This window comes from Scaptodrosophila lebanonensis, unplaced genomic scaffold (assembly GCF_003285725.1).
Source record: "Scaptodrosophila lebanonensis strain 11010-0011.00,11010-0021.00 unplaced genomic scaffold, SlebRS2 tig00000024-arrow-pilon, whole genome shotgun sequence".
Lineage (NCBI taxonomy): Eukaryota > Metazoa > Arthropoda > Insecta > Diptera > Drosophilidae > Scaptodrosophila > Scaptodrosophila lebanonensis.
The window spans coordinates 13,323-19,131 of record NW_022060538.1 but is presented as its reverse complement, the minus strand read 5'-3'; positions in this window follow the sequence as shown (position 1 = coordinate 19,131).

Genomic DNA, 5,809 nt, shown 5'->3' with positions numbered 1-5,809 from the left:
TCATCACGAACGGATAGACTTAGTGCGGCCCATTCACGGTACACCATCAGTAAATGAATAACGCGCAATCCACTTTTTTTTTTTTATAATTCCTTCTTACTCCATTTGGGAGCTTAGGGCTTCTACAAGCGTTTTTCCATTGAACTCTATTTCTGGCCGTCTGTCTAGCTGTGTCCCATGTGATGTTGTTATGGGATTAATTCCTGAAGGGTGGTCCGTCGTCCATTTCTCCTTCAAATTGTGCTAGCCTGGATGATTCCTTTAGCGTTGTCACGTTCCATTGTCCGATTCTTGTCCGTTTTTATGGTCGTCATCGAAGTGGAGCCGTTTGGATTTTATTTCTCTTGTATCAGTTTCGGTAATCAGTGAATTGTCAATCGAACTGGTGATGGGCCAGATGCGACTTATCCCAGTGGTGAGGCTGCCACCTGTCGCCACCGGGGAGAGGCGTCTTGGGGGGGGGGGGGGGGGGGGGGGGGGGGGGGTTACTGTTGGTGCTGTCCAGATAGCGTGGATGGATGTGTTTGGTGGTTATTAAAATAAACGCCAATCAATGTCGTCAGCAAGGCAAAATTCTTGCACAGCACGCACGTGCACGCTGGATGCAAAAAGACGCTTCAGCTCGGCCATCTCGTTCCGTGCTCCAACGAAGTTTGTACCGCTGTCAGACCAGATCTTCGTAGGACGACAGCGTGTCAAAATAAACCGTTTTAATGCATTTAGGAAAGCTCCGGTTGTTAAATCTTTCATCAACTCCAAATGTACAGCTTTAGTGACGAAGCAAATGAAAATGCAAATATAGCATTTTATTGGTGCCTTATTGCGGACCTCACTTTTATAGTAAAACGGCCCACAAAAATCCATATCAGTGACCATGAAAGTGTGCGAAGAATCAACTCGATCCTTTGGCAGGTCAGCTATAACATGCTCTACAAGACGAGTCTTGATTCGGAAACAAATAGTGCATTTGCTGACAACGTTGCACACTATTTTTCGACCTCCAATTGGCCAATACTGCAACCGAATTGAAGGATGCCGCCTTGAAAGTATAATTGGATGTTGGGAATCGAAGTTGAGCGAAGAGTTACTTAGGCGGCCACCAACGCGCATCAATCCAGAGCTGTCAAAGCTTTCCGCTGGATTCAAGATGGTTGGAATATATCGACATTCCATGCCAGCGGTCAAATCTTAAATAGTTCTGATGCGATTTGAAACGAAAATTTGAAACCCGCCTTGCGCTGTCGTAATGATGTAGACACAAGCTCCATGGGCTTCTATTCTGGCAGAACTAAAACCATGCACTTTAATGGAACCACCGGGAGAAAGTGCAAGCCTCTGAAATTTCAGCGCCTTTGTGCGCTCAAAATCTGCAATAAGATTATGCCAAGATGTAGTCAATGATGCTGAAAGGCTTTCATCCCAATCGAGCTTTTCTCTCCAAAGCGCATGCAGGAATATTTTAGCCTTTGCTATTACTTGTCCAATAAGACCAAGCGTATTATAGAATCTGGCAATAGTCGACAGCACTGCGAGCTTGCAAATTCGACCAGATGTCAGTGTTGGTAAAAAGGTGAACATGAAGAAATCCGTTGCAGGATCCCCCGACAGTCCTAGAGTTTTTGTGATGTCACTGCCACCATCAAACTGGACTAGAGTTTCCTTGTCCTCTTCCGGAACTTGTTTAGGAACATCAGTGTTGCTGGAGCACCACTTCCTTAGCTTGAAATTAGCCTTGGCAAGCAGCCCTGTGGTTTGTCTCATAATTTATATGACTTCGTTTGTTGAAGCACCACCAGTGATTAAATCATCTACAAAGAAACCACGACGCAAGATATCTGAGCCAATAGGAAATACCTCATGATCATCATCAGCCAGCTGATGCATAGTGCGAACGGAGAGAAACGACACAGGCTTTGTACCGTAAGTTACGGTATCAAGTCGGAAATCCTGAATATCCTCTTGAGGCGAGTCACGCTTGATACTCGCACGCAGCGGTACATCTTACAGATGTCTCCTGTTAAAGCGATAGGAAATGTACGAAATCGAACAAGCGTGTTTGCGAGCTTTGACTGAGTGGAAGGACCAGCCATCAGTATGTCGTTTAAAGAATCACCAGAGGATGTGGATGCGGATCCATCAAACACGACTCTCAACTTTGTCGTTGGGCTGTCTTCCTTCAGAACGCAATGATGCGGTAGGAAATACTTGCACAAGTTTAGCGAAGCTGGTACAAGCTACATTTGACCCAAATCTAAATACTCCTTAATAAATGCAGAGTAATGTGTTTTGAGAAGTGGAATGCGTTCTAACTTTCATTCTAAGTTTATAAATCGACGATAGGCTTGCGTATAGGAATCGCCAAGCAGATCTGGCTGAGCTTTACAGGCAGTCGGTCGGAATACTCGCCAGTACGCAGGCGCCTGTAATAAGCTTTAGCTTCCTTGGTAAATTTTATAGCCTCATCGACACCACTTTCGAGTTTGCAAAAAGAACGAACCATCTGTTCAATTCGTGTATTGCAATCCTGTAGAGATATGTCAATCGTGAAATTTGGTTGGTTATCAGTAATAGAAGGAGCGACCAAAGCATTGATATTTGCGGAATAGTCAGTGACCAATGATTGCAAGCATAAGTGAACAGTGCATCCATCAGATTTGAAACTGACATCATCATGACCAGACACGGAGGCTGACGACTTGGTCTATCGAAGCTGGAGCTGGTGAGCGAATCGTGAAGTTATAATGTGCAACTGTGATCCGGAATCGAGCAGTGCACGGCAGGGTACCCAAGTCCCAGCGGGACCACCACAAGTTCTACACAAGTTCATTCTGTGGCCTTTTCTAAGGCAGTTTATGGACAGAGAGAGGCGTTTTGCTTCCTTTAATATGATGCCATTGCATGCTCGATATTTTCCAATTTTTGGCATCGGCTATCCAAGAACGTTGCAAATTGCTCCCATGATGGTATGACGTTTAATGGCGCAACTTCCTCCCACTTTGCCTGTGTCGCAGCATCCACTTTGCCCAGAATTGTATGAGCGACGATGCTGCCAGCTACATCTTGCATATTGCCCAAGCTCAAAAATGCACGCATATTTGCGTTAACTTTGTCGGACAACTCTCGCAGCTTGCTTGTAATTGTCAATGATGTGTGCCTGGAAAATAAGACTCTTATTGTTAAATCGCCTGTAAAGTAGCTCATACGCCACTGCATAATTTGCACCACTTATCTTAAGCGCACGAATCGTATCCAACGCAGATCCTCTTGAGCTTGACCGCAAAAGCTGTAACCTTTATACATCGGTGAGATCGGGATCCTTCGCGATCACTGATGGGAACATCGAAGCAAAATCTGCATACTCCGTATATCCACCTCTGAAAGTAGGCAACTTAAGCTCAGGCAAATGAGACCGGTTTATCACTATAGTGGACTGCTCATCTTGCCGAAGCGTCGAGCACGGCGGCGCGCTAAATTGCATCCGTTGGATGGAATGTAGCATGCGGCCTTCAAAGAAAGTCCAGCTCCTCTAATTTGTCAAGCACCGTCATTATTATTAAAGGAGGTCTGAATATTTTACAGCATTTCCACACGTTTTCCAGCTCAGTTTCTGAAATATTGTCAATTTCACATTCATTTATTGTATTTTGGATTGAAAGCGCCCACGCATATCATGATTGCGCCTTGCGCAATCGTCATTTGAGACATTACGAACACGAGAGAAAACGAAAGCCCGGAAGAGCGAGAGTAGATGACGCGCGCGAATACCTGTTCTAACTGCTGATATTCGTTGCCCTCGAAAACATAGATGCACATGGCTGCTTATTTGAGGTGCAGTAGGCACTCATGAACTTTGAACTCTCCGACTTATGTACTTGAATGTCTTATGTGTACATAAACACGATTATGTAAATTAATGTTTTTTAACACGATTAACCGATTAACGATTTGTGGAATTATTAATCACGTCGGGGTCACCAAAATGTATAATCATAAGCTGTTTTATGATTCAAAAATATGCAAAGTATTAGCGAGATAATTGCGAAAATATTCAATTTAAAAAGGGTTCACAATGTTTATTTGCATGTAGGTAACTAGCACCGAATACGATATTGACGGAAAGCCAGGCTTCTCCGTACCAGATACGATAACGAAAACGAACTGAACAGGCAACAAATGGAACGTAAAGCTGAGCAGCTTGCTGTGCAAAGCTAAGCAAATGATAACAATTACATTATGTCGAAAAAAATTTTAAAACACTTAAATAGGATACTGCAGTGCATCATATGATGTGTTGGCCCACAGGAGTCTTATCTGCTCTGATAACAATTTTGTCAGGTGGCATCATATCCATTTCATTTTTAATAATATACGAGCACCGACCACTATTAATTCGGCATATTTTTTTACCCGTATGCAATGTTCCATAGACGATATTTTCAATACTAATGAAGATAACACATATTTTTTTCTGAGAGATCATTTTATTCTCTTAACTTTGGAAAAAAAAACTTTTGTTGTACTTCCAACAATAACAACAATAACATTTATTTAGTTAAGTGCTTTGCGTAACTGATGAGCAAAGTGTGACCACTATTAGTTCGTACGCTGAACATGCTTAGCTTAGAATTGAAAGTACATCAAAACAAAAGCAAACAGTGTCACATAATCACTATCTAGTCATAATGTAGAAATGGTAACATAATGCAGAATGTAAAAAATGTGTACTTACTTAAAGTTAATAACAATTTTGTAACGATGGCACGTGGTAAGCCAATATGCACAGTAATACGAAGTTTAGTCATCGAGTATTTTAAGTCTGGGAATACTTTAGGTGAAATAGCCAATCAATTAAATCGGGCTAGTCGTCGGTTCAAGGAATTATAAAAAATTTTCAGAAAAAAAAACGGAAATATTGAAAATAATAAAGCGTCATCTCACTCTGCCAAACGAACGAGAAATTGGCTGCAGTATAATGAAATTCAGGTCCTAGATTGGCCATCAATCAACCAGATCTAAGCCCAACCGAAAATATATGGGGAATAATGAAAATAAACCTGAAAAATGAGCCTTAAAAACCCTTTCAGATTTAAAATCGAAACTGCAAGAGATGTGGAGCTCGATTTCAAGAGAACAATGCCACAAATTACTAAATTCGATGCCAAAGCGTTGTAAATGTGTTGTAGAGGCCAAAGGCGATGTTATCCAATATTAATATTAAAGAAAATTTGTATTTTTTATCAAATATTAAATATTTTACGAAGCGTACGAATTAATAGTGGTCACACTTTTCTCATCAGTTACGCAAAGCACTTAATATATATATATATACTAGCAGGTATTGCCCGTCTTAACCCGGCTCAATATAATGTTTCCAATTGTATTTATTTTGTGTGTGCATAACCTACCCATATGTTTTCACCTTATAAGTTACCAGTAGGAAGGCATTTAAGGTATTTAAATGAACATTTTCTGTTCTTGACAAAAAATTGTTCAGTAGTCCGTTACATTTTTGTTCTTGCCAAACTAATTCGTTAAACGAACATGACCACTATAACCAATATTTTTTAAAGCTCGTTTTCCCCCCTTTGGGGCTAGAATTTTCCAAAAGCCTTTCTTAGTGTGCTCCTACACTATGATGGATACTATGAAAGGATACTTGAGTCCAAATTTCATCTTCTACCGTTTGGGCTGTGCGTTGATCACCAATTAGTCAGGACAAACTGTTTTATATATAGAGATAACGCAACGTTTTAAGATAGACTATGTGCAAAAAAGTGGAATAATTATAAGCGTATATCCTAATTTTAAA